Raw genomic sequence first — 11,426 nt, forward strand, 5'->3', positions numbered from 1 at the left:
GCACCCCCGTTTGACCGATCGGCATCAAAGTTTGAGGGTATGTCTGTAGACCAGTGCTACATAAGTGGATCAAATTTCGTGAGGATTGGATGAAGCATGCCTGAGATTTAGCTGTTTGATTGAAATGGGCTTATAAATGATGCAGGTTGGGTGTGGCTGGTGGCCATATTATACAGAAAGGTCAGGTATTTTTTAATAATCATCCCTGACGGCAGTGTCTTGATTGACTTGACACCAGAATCACTTACATGGGGTGTAGATTGTTAAAGTTATAGGAATATTTCATTTAATCCGTTTTTAAATATCACAAGGGAATGCAGATGACTGTTATTATGCAATACATATATCTTGATTTGGCATGACTCACAGAACTTGCAGTACAAAGGATTTTTACCAGTAATATGAGACTTGAACAGAAATGAGATAAATGTCACTTTCACTGGTTTTGCAGGTTTAGAGACACATATTGCATTGCTGTAGCGCCCCCGTTTGACCAATCGGCACCAAATTTGGAGGGCCCTTACCCACGACCGTCCTTGATGACATATTCAAGTATGGTCGTGATTGGCTGAGGCAGGCCTGAGATACAGCTGTCTGATTGAAGTGGGCGTGGCACCTGTATGGTCTGGATGTGGCTGGTCGCCGTACCTTATAGAAAGTTTAGGATTTTTTGAATAATTGTATACCAGGACTGTCTCCTGATTTGAATGATATCAGATTTACATAGGTTGGTTGAAAATCCAAGGAGGTTAACGAATTGTCATGTTTTTAGACTCCTATAAAATACGCAAAAGCGGAAAGAGATAGGATGAAGTTCTACATGGATTTGAATTTGGCATGGGCCAGTGCATTAGATAAGTAACAAATCTCAATTTTAACATTAACAGTTCAATAGAAATAAGCAGAAATGCAAATCCTGTCGCTGTAGCGCCCCCATGTGGACAATTGGTATGGCCTTCGCAGGGATTGCTAGTGGTTAGGAGACAAATGTACAAGCCTATTTTTGTTCAGATCAGCTGTTGTTAAGCCTGTCAAAGGCCTGTCAGAATGCTGCTTGATTTTGATTGGCTGATGGTGGCTAGGGTTTTATGATTAATGACTGCCCTGATAGATACCTGACCTCAGGCTTCAGAGTAGTACATGTATGCCAAATTTCATTTGGATCGGTAAAGGCAGTCAGGAGATATTGGCAGTTTTTAGTTGTAGCGCCCCCTATTGACGAAATGCGGCCCGCCTTCAACAGTGTCCCCAGAATGGGGTACGGGGATAGGATTTAAAATTTGGTGAAGGTAGGCAAGGGTATGGCCAAGTTATAACAGTCAGACCAATACTAGCTAAATTTAGGTAGACTTTGGGCGTGGCTAGTGGCTGTATCATACACAAATGTCAGGGTTATTTGAATTAGTATTCATCAGCTCAGAGACCTGATCAGTTTGATACCTCATTTGTCTGATTCCGTCAGACGGTGTAGGAATTACAAGCAAAAGTAGGTTTTGCAAATTATGCAAATTAGCAAAAAATCTAAGTAGGCGGAGCTTCATAGTCCAAATGGCAAGTTGGTAGGGCAAGGATGTCTCTATCAGTAGAAATATGAATTTCAATTATAGGACTAAGAGGACAGGAGATATCAATCAAAACGCGTTAGAGGGCGCCACGGCGCCCCCATCTGGCCGACATGGTTGGGTCGGATTATCTGAGTAGCGGGGAGGAATTGACATCATCCTACCAAGTTTCATAATTCTAGCACTTACGGTTTAGGCTGTACATTCAGTTTTAGGGCAGAAAAATAATAATAATAATAATAATAATAATAATAATAATAATAATAATCCTAAGAAAAACAATAAGTTTCCATAGCACTTCGTGCTTTGGAACCTTAAATATAACTGCAAGCAGTGATAAATGGTTCCAAAGCTAATGGAAAGAATAGGTGGGTAGACATGGAGTACACAGCATAAAATGAAAAGTTCAATAATAATGGGACATGAAATAGAGACTGTAATTGCTGGCCAATGCATTTAAATAGTCAGAAAGTAGGAAATACTACTACAATAGCATGAGAAGCTAATGGACAGAATAGGCTGATCATTTAGACAGAAGAAAGGCTGAAAGTATTCAATGGCATTTTATAAATGGAGCAAGGGCTCCACCTGCTAGATAATTTATTACAAAATTGCAATTGCTGCAGTTTACACAGCCTAAAGTATAATTGAAGGCTGATAAATTTGTAAAAGTCAGATGGCAGGACAGTAAAAGGAAATTGAAAATATGGACTCAGATGAAGGAGTGGGTGATTAATCTTTGAATGTTTGATGGAAAATAAGGATATTTCAGCTGAATTAACTAAGGTGGGTCTTAGACATATATGAACAGTGGCTGTAGCGCCCCCGTTTGACTGATCGGCACCAAAGTTGGTTGGTCTCTCTGGGAGGCCGTGCTACATTAGTGGGTAAAATTTGGTGAGAATCGGATGAAGCATGCCTGAGATTTAGCTGTTTGATTGAAATAGGAATTGAAATGGTTTGGCCAGCAGGTGGAGCCTGCGCTCCATGGATAAATTCTATTCAATATTTTTAGGCCTTCTCAGCCAAGTTTGCTCTTAGACACATATGAACAGTCGCCATAGCGCCCCCGTTTGACCGATCGACATCAAAGTTGGAGGGTCTGTCTGTGGGCCAGTGCTACATTAGTGGGTGAAATTTTGTGAGGATTGGATGAAGCAAGCCTGAGATTTAGCTGTTTGACCTAAGGTGGATCTTAGGAGTATACAGATAGTGGCCATAGCACCCCCGTTTGACCGATCGGCATCAAAGTTTGAGGGTATGTCTGTAGACCAGTGCTACATAAGTGGATCAAATTTCGTGAGGATTGGATGAAGCATGCCTGAGATTTAGCTGTTTGATTGAAATGGGCTTATAAATGATGCAGGTTGGGTGTGGCTGGTGGCCATATTATACAGAAAGGTCAGGTATTTTTTAATAATCATCCCTGACGGCAGTGTCTTGATTGACTTGACACCAGAATCACTTACATGGGGTGTAGATTGTTAAAGTTATAGGAATATTTCATTTAATCCGTTTTTAAATATCACAAGGGAATGCAGATGACTGTTATTATGCAATACATATATCTTGATTTGGCATGACTCACAGAACTTGCAGTACAAAGGATTTTTACCAGTAATATGAGACTTGAACAGAAATGAGATAAATGTCACTTTCACTGGTTTTGCAGGTTTAGAGACACATATTGCATTGCTGTAGCGCCCCCGTTTGACCAATCGGCACCAAATTTGGAGGGCCCTTACCCACTACCGTCCTTGATGACATATTCAAGTTTGGTAGTGATTGGCTGAGGCAGGCCTGAGATACAGCTGTCTGATTGAAGTGGGCGTGGCACCTGTATGGTCTGGATGTGGCTGGTCGCCGTACCTTATAGAAAGTTTAGGATTTTTTGAATAATTGTATACCAGGACTGTCTCCTGATTTGAATAATACTAGATATACATAGGTTGGTTGAAAATCCAAGGAGGTTAACGAAATGTCATGTTTTTAGACTCCTATAAAATACGCAAAAGTGGAAAGAGATAGGATGAAGTTCTACATGGATTTGAATTTGGCATGGGCCAGTGCATTAGATAAGTAACAAATCTCAATTTTATCATTAACAGTTCAATAGAAATAAGCAGAAATGCAAATCCTGTCGCTGTAGCGCCCCCATGTGGACAATTGGGGTGGCCTTCGCAGGGGTTGCTAGGGGTTAGGAGACAAATGTACAAGCCTATTTTTGTTCAGATCAGCTGTTGTTAAGCCTGTCAAAGGCCTGTCAGAATGCTGCTTGATTTTGATTGGCTGATGGTGGCTAGGGTTTTATGACTAATGACTGCCCTGATAGATTCCTGACCTCAGGCTTCAGAGTAGTACATGTATGCCAAATTTCATTTGGATCGGTCAAGGAAGTCAGGAGATATTGGCAGTTTTTAGTTGTAGCGCCCCCTATTGACGAAATGCGGCCCGCCTTCAATAGTGTCCCCAGAATTTGGTACAGAGATAGGATTTCAAATTTGGAGAAGGTAGGCTAAGGTATGGCCAAGTTATAACAGTCAGACCAATACTGGCTAAATTTACGTAGACTTTGGGCGTGGCTAGTGGCCGTATGATAGACCAATATCAGGGTTATTTGAATTAGTATTCATCAGCTCAGAGACCTGATCAGTTTTATACCTCATTTGTCTGATTCCGTCAGACGGTGTAGGAATTACAAGCAAAAGTAGGTTTTGCAAATTATGCAAATTAGCAAAAAATCTAAGTAGGCGGAGCTTAATAGTCCAAATGGCAAGTTGGTAGGGCAAGGATGTCTCTATCAGTAGAAATTTGAATTTCAATTATAGGACTAACAGGACAGGAGATATCAATCAAAACGCGTTAGAGGGCGCCACGGCGCCCCCATCTGGCCGACATGGTTGGGTCGGATTATCTGAGTAGCGGGGAGGAATTGACATCATCCTACCAAGTTTCATAATTCTAGCACTTACAGTTTGGGCTGCCCATTCAGTTTTAGGGCAGAAAAATAATAATAAATATAACTGCAAGCAGTGATAAGCGGTTCCAAAGCTAATGGAAAGAATAAGTGGGTAGAAATGGAGTATATGGAATAAAATGAAAAGTTCAATAATAATAGGACATAAAATAGAGACCGTAAATGCTGGGCAATGCATTTAAATAGTCAGAAAGTAGGAAATACTACTACGATAGCATGAGAAGCTAATGGACAGAATAAGTGGGTAGACATGGAGTACACAGCATAAAATGAAAAGTTCAATGGCATAAAATGAAAAGTTCAATAATAATAGGACATGAAATAGAGACTGTAATTGCTGGCCAATGCATTTAAATAGTCAGAAAGTAGGAAACAGTACTACAATAGCATGAGATCTGACATGTTGATGTTACAGTAGAAACGTTTAGTTAGTATAAGAATAAGGGTGGATGAGAAACAGGAGGAAAATGTAATTGCACCTGCTTAGGAGAAATATCACCAATGTAGATCTGTCTGGTGAAGTGCCTGAGCTTGACTGAATATATGGTTTGGGATGATGGCATATGAACAGTGGCTGTAGCGCCCCTGTTTGACTGATCGGCACCAAAGTTGGTGGGTCTCTCTGGGAGGCCGTGCTACATTAGTGGGTAAAATTTGGTGAGAATCGGATGAAGAATGCCTGAGATTTAGCTGTTTGATTGAAATAGGAATTGAAATGGTTTGGCCAGCAGGTGGAGCCTGCGCTCCATGGATAAATTCTATTCAATATTTTTAGGCCTTCTCAGCCAAGTTTGCTCTTAGACACATATGAACAGTCGCCATAGCGCCCCCGTTTGACTGATCGACATCAAAGTTGGAGGGTCTGTCTGTGGGCCAGTGCTACATTAGTGGGTGAAATTTTGTGAGGATTGGATGAAGCAAGCCTGAGATTTAGCTGTTTGACCTAAGGTGGATCTTAGGAGTATACAGATAGTGGCCATAGCACCCCCGTTTGACCGATCGGCATCAAAGTTTGAGGGTATGTCTGTAGACCAGGGCTACATAAGTGGATCAAATTTCGTGAGGATTGGATGAAGCATGCCTGAGATTTAGCTGTTTGATTGAAATCGGCTTATAAATGATGCAGGTTGGGTGTGGCTGGTGGCCATATTATACAGAAAGGTCAGGTATTTTTTAATAATCATCCCTGACGGCAGTGTCTTGATTGACTTGACACCAGAATCACTTACATGGGGTGTAGATTGTTAAAGTTATAGGAATATTTCATTTAATCAGTTTTTAACTATCACAAGGGAATGCAGATGACTGTTATTATGCAGTACATATATCCTGATTTGGCATGACTCACAGAACTTGCAGTACAAAGGATTTTTACCAGTAATATGAGACTTGAACAGAAATGAGATAAATGTCACTTTCACTGGTTTTGCAGGTTTAGAGACACATATTGCATTGCTGTAGCGCCCCCGTTTGACCAATCGGCACCAAATTTGGAGGGCCCTTACCCACTACCGTCCTTGATGACATAGTCAAGTTTGGTAGTGATTGGCTGAGGCAGGCCTGAGATACAGCTGTCTGATTGAAGTGGGTGTGGCACCTGTATGGTCTGGATGTGGCTGGTCGCCGTACCTTATAGAAAGTTTAGGATTTTTTGAATAATTGTGTACCAGGACTGTCTCCTGATTTGAATGATACCAGATTTACATAGGTTGGTTGAAAATCCCAGGAGGTTAACGAAATGTCATGTTTTTAGACTCCTATAAAATACGCAAAAGCGGAAAGAGATAGGATGAAGTTCTACATGTCTTTGAATTTGCCATGGGCCAGTGCATTAGATAAGTAACAAATCTCAATTTTATCATTAACAGTTCAATAGAAATAAGCAGAAATGCAAATCCTGTCGCTGTAGCGCCCCCATGTGGACAATTGGTGTGGCCTTCGCAGGGATTGCTAGGGGTTAGGAGACAAATGTACAAGCCTATTTTTGTTCATATCAGCTGTTGTTAAGCCTGTCAAAGGCCTGTCAGAATGCTGCTTGATTTTGATTGGCTGATGGTGGCTAGGGTTTTATGACTAATGACTGCCCTGATAGATTCCTGACCTCAGGCTTCAGAGTAGTACATGTATGCCAAATTTCATTTGGATCGGTCAAGGAAGTCAGGAGATATTGGCAGTTTTTAGTTGTAGCGCCCCCTATTGACGAAATGCGGCCCGCCTTCAACAGTGTCCCCAGAATGGGGTACGGAGATAGGATTTCAAATTTGGTGAAGGTAGGCTAAGGTATGGCCAAGTTATAACAGTCAGACCAATACTGGCTAAATTTACGTAGACTTTGGGCGTGGCTAGTGGCCGTATGATAGACCAATATCAGGGTTATTTGAATTATTATTCATCAGCTCAGAGACCTGATCGGTTTGATACCTCATTTGTCTGATTCCGTCAGACGGTGTAGGAATTACAAGCAAAAGTAGGTTTTGCAAATTATGCAAATTAGCAAAAAATCTAAGTAGGCGGAGCTTCATAGTCCAAATGGCAAGTTGGTAGGGCAAGGATGTCTCTATCAGTAGAAATATGAATTTCAATTATAGGACTAACAGGACAGGAGATATCAATCAAAACGCGTTAGAGGGCGCCACGGCGCCCCCATCTGGCCGACATGGTTGGTTCGGATTATCTGAGTAGCGGGGAGGAATTGACATCATCCTACCAAGTTTCATAATTCTAGCACTTACGGTTTAGGCTGTACATTCAGTTTTAGGGCAGAAAAATAATAATAAATATAACTGCAAGCAGTGATAAATGGTTCCAAAGCTAATGGAAAGAATAGGTGGGTAGACATGGAGTACACAGCATAAAATGAAAAGTTCAATAATAATGGGACATGAAATAGAGACTCTAATTGCTGGCCAATGCATTTAAATAGTCTGAAAGTAGGAAATACTACTACAATAGCATGAGAAGCTAATGGACAGAATAGGCTGATCATTTAGACAGAAGAAAGGCTGAAAGTATTCAATGGCATTTTATAAATGGAGCAAGGGCTCCACCTGCTAGATAATTTATTACAAAATTGCAATTGCTGCAGTTTACACAGCCTAAAGTATAATTGAAGGCTGATAAATTTGTAAAAGTCAGATGGCAGGACAGTAAAAGGAAATTGAAAATATGGACTCAGATGAAGGAGTGGGTGATTAATCTTTGAATGTTTGATGGAAAATATGGATATTTCAGCTGAATTAACTAAGGTGGGTCTTAGACATATATGAACAGTGGCTGTAGCGCCCCCGTTTGACTGATCGGCACCAATGTTGGTTGGTCTCTCTGGGAGGCCGTGCTACATTAGTGGGTAAAATTTGGTGAGAATCGGATGAAGCATGCCTGAGATTTAGCTGTTTGATTGAAATAGGAATTGAAATGGTTTGGCCAGCAGGTGGAGCCTGCGCTCCATGGATAAATTCTATTCAATATTTTTAGGCCTTCTCAGCCAAGTTTGCTCTTAGACACATATGAACAGTCGCCATAGCGCCCCCGTTTGACCGATCGACATCAAAGTTGGAGGGTCTGTCTGTGGGCCAGTGCTACATTAGTGGGTGAAATTTTGTGAGGATTGGATGAAGCAAGCCTGAGATTTAGCTGTTTGACCTAAGGTGGATCTTAGGAGTATACAGATAGTGGCCATAGCACCCCCGTTTGACCGATCGGCATCAAAGTTTGAGGGTATGTCTGTAGACCAGTGCTACATAAGTGGATCAAATTTCGTGAGGATTGGATGAAGCATGCCTGAGATTTAGCTGTTTGATTGAAATCGGCTTATAAATGATGCAGGTTGGGTGTGGCTGGTGGCCATATTATACAGAAAGGTCAGGTATTTTTTAATAATCATCCCTGACGGCAGTGTCTTGATTGACTTGACACCAGAATCACTTACATGGGGTGTAGATTGTTAAAGTTATAGGAATATTTCATTTAATCCGTTTTTAAATATCACAAGGGAATGCAGATGACTGTTATTATGCAATACATATATCTTGATTTGGCATGACTCACAGAACTTGCAGTACAAAGGATTTTTACCAGTAATATGAGACTTGAACAGAAATGAGATAAATGTCACTTTCACTGGTTTTGCAGGTTTAGAGACACATATTGCATTGCTGTAGCGCCCCCGTTTGACCGATCGGCACCAAATTTGGAGGGCCCTTACCCACTACCGTCCTTGATGACATATTCAAGTTTGGTAGTGATTGGCTGAGGCAGGCCTGAGATACAGCTGTCTGATTGAAGTGGGCGTGGCACCTGTATGGTCTGGATGTGGCTGGTCGCCGTACCTTATAGAAAGTTTAGGATTTTTTGAATAATTGTATACCAGGACTGTCTCCTGATTTGAATGATACTAGATATACATAGGTTGGTTGAAAATCCAAGGAGGTTAACGAAATGTCATGTTTTTAGACTCCTATAAAATACGCAAAAGCGGAAAGAGATAGGATGAAGTTCTACATGGATTTGAATTTGGCATGGGCCAGTGCATTAGATAAGTAACAAATCTCAATTTTATCATTAACAGTTCAATAGAAATAAGCAGAAATGCAAATCCTGTCGCTGTAGCGCCCCCATGTGGACAATTGGGGTGGCCTTCGCAGGGGTTGCTAGGGGTTAGGAGACAAATGTACAAGCCTATTTTTGTTCAGATCAGCTGTTGTTAAGCCTGTCAAAGGCCTGTCAGAATGCTGCTTGATTTTGATTGGCTGATGGTGGCTAGGGTTTTATGACTAATGACTGCCCTGATAGATTCCTGACCTCAGGCATCAGAGTAGTACATGTATGCCAAATTTCATTTGGATAGGTCAAGGAAGTCAGGAGATATTGGCAGTTTTTAGTTGTAGCGCCCCCTATTGACGAAATGCGGCCCGCCTTCAACAGTGTCCCCAGAATTTGGTACAGAGATAGGATTTCAAATTTGGTGAAGGTAGGCTAAGGTATGGCCAAGTTATAACAGTCAGACCAATACTGGCTAAATTTACGTAGACTTTGGGCGTGGCTAGTGGCCGTATGATAGACCAATATCAGGGTTATTTGAATTATTATTCATCAGCTCAGAGACCTGATCGGTTTGATACCTCATTTGTCTGATTCCGTCAGACGGTGTAGGAATTACAAGCAAAAGTAGGTTTTGCAAATTATGCAAATTAGCAAAAAATCTAAGTAGGCGGAGCTTCATAGTCCAAATGGCAAGTTGGTAGGGCAAGGATGTCTCTATCAGTAGAAATATGAATTTCAATTATAGGACTAACAGGACAGGAGATATCAATCAAAACGCGTTAGAGGGCGCCACGGCGCCCCCATCTGGCCGACATGGTTGGTTCGGATTATCTGAGTAGCGGGGAGGAATTGACATCATCCTACCAAGTTTCATAATTCTAGCACTTACGGTTTAGGCTGTACATTCAGTTTTAGGGCAGAAAAATAATAAATATAACTGCAAGCAGTGATAAGCGGTTCCAAAGCTAATGGAAAGAATAAGTGGGTAGAAATGCAGTACATGGAATAAAATGAAAAGTTCAATAATAATAGGACATAAAATAGAGACCGTAACTGCTGGGCAATGCATTTAAATAGTCAGAAAGTAGGAAATACTACTACGATAGCATGAGAAGCTAATGGACAGAATAAGTGGGTAGACATGGAGTACACAGCATAAAATGAAAAGTTCAATGGCATAAAATGAAAAGTTCAATAATAATAGGACATGAAATAGAGACTGTAATTGCTGGCCAATGCATTTAAATAGTCAGAAAGTAGGAAACAGTACTACAATAGCATGAGATCTGACATGTTGATGTTACAGTAGAAACGTTTAGTTAGGATAAGAAAAAGGGTGGATGAGAAACAGGAGGAAAATGTAATTGCACCTGCTTAGGAGAAATATCACCAATGTAGATCTGTCTGGTGAAGTGCCTGAGCTTGACTGAATATATGGTTTGGGATGATGGCATATGAACAGTGGCTGTAGCGCCCCTGTTTGACTGATCGGCACCAAAGTTGGTGGGTCTCTCTGGGAGGCCGTGCTACATTAGTGGGTAAAATTTGGTGAGAATCGGATGAAGCATGCCTGAGATTTAGCTGTTTGATTGAAATAGGAATTGAAATGGTTTGGCCAGCAGGTGGAGCTTGCGCTCCATGGATAAATTCTATTCAATATGTTTAGGCCTTCTCAGCCAAGTTTGCTCTTAGACACATATGAACAGTCGCCATAGCGCCCCCGTTTGACCGATCGACATCAAAGTTGGAGGGTCTGTCTGTGGGCCAGTGCTACATTAGTGGGTGAAATTTTGTGAGGATTGGATGAAGCAAGCCTGAGATTTAGCTGTTTGACCTAAGGTGGATCTTAGGAGTATACAGATAGTGGCCATAGCACCCCCGTTTGACCGATCGGCATCAAAGTTTGAGGGTATGTCTGTAGACCAGTGCTACATAAGTGGATCAAATTTCGTGAGGATTGGATGAAGCATGCCTGAGATTTAGCTGTTTGATTGAAATCGGCTTATAAATGATGCAGGTTGGGTGTGGCTGGTGGCCATATTATACAGAAAGGTCAGGTATTTTTTAATAAACATCCCTGACGGCAGTGTCTTGATTGACTTGACACCAGAATCACTTACATGGGGTGTAGATTGTTAAAGTTATAGGAATATTTCATTTAATCCGTTTTTAAATATCACAAGGGAATGCAGATGACTGTTATTATGCAATACATATATCTTGATTTGGCATGACTCACAGAACTTGCAGTACAAAGGATTTTTACCAGTAATATGAGACTTGAACAGAAATGAGATAAATGTCACTTTCACTGGTTTTGCAGGTTTAGAGACACATATTGCATT

The sequence above is a fragment of the Brienomyrus brachyistius genome, chromosome 16 (genome assembly GCF_023856365.1).
Source record: "Brienomyrus brachyistius isolate T26 chromosome 16, BBRACH_0.4, whole genome shotgun sequence".
In the NCBI taxonomy this organism is placed as follows: Eukaryota; Metazoa; Chordata; class Actinopteri; order Osteoglossiformes; family Mormyridae; genus Brienomyrus; species Brienomyrus brachyistius.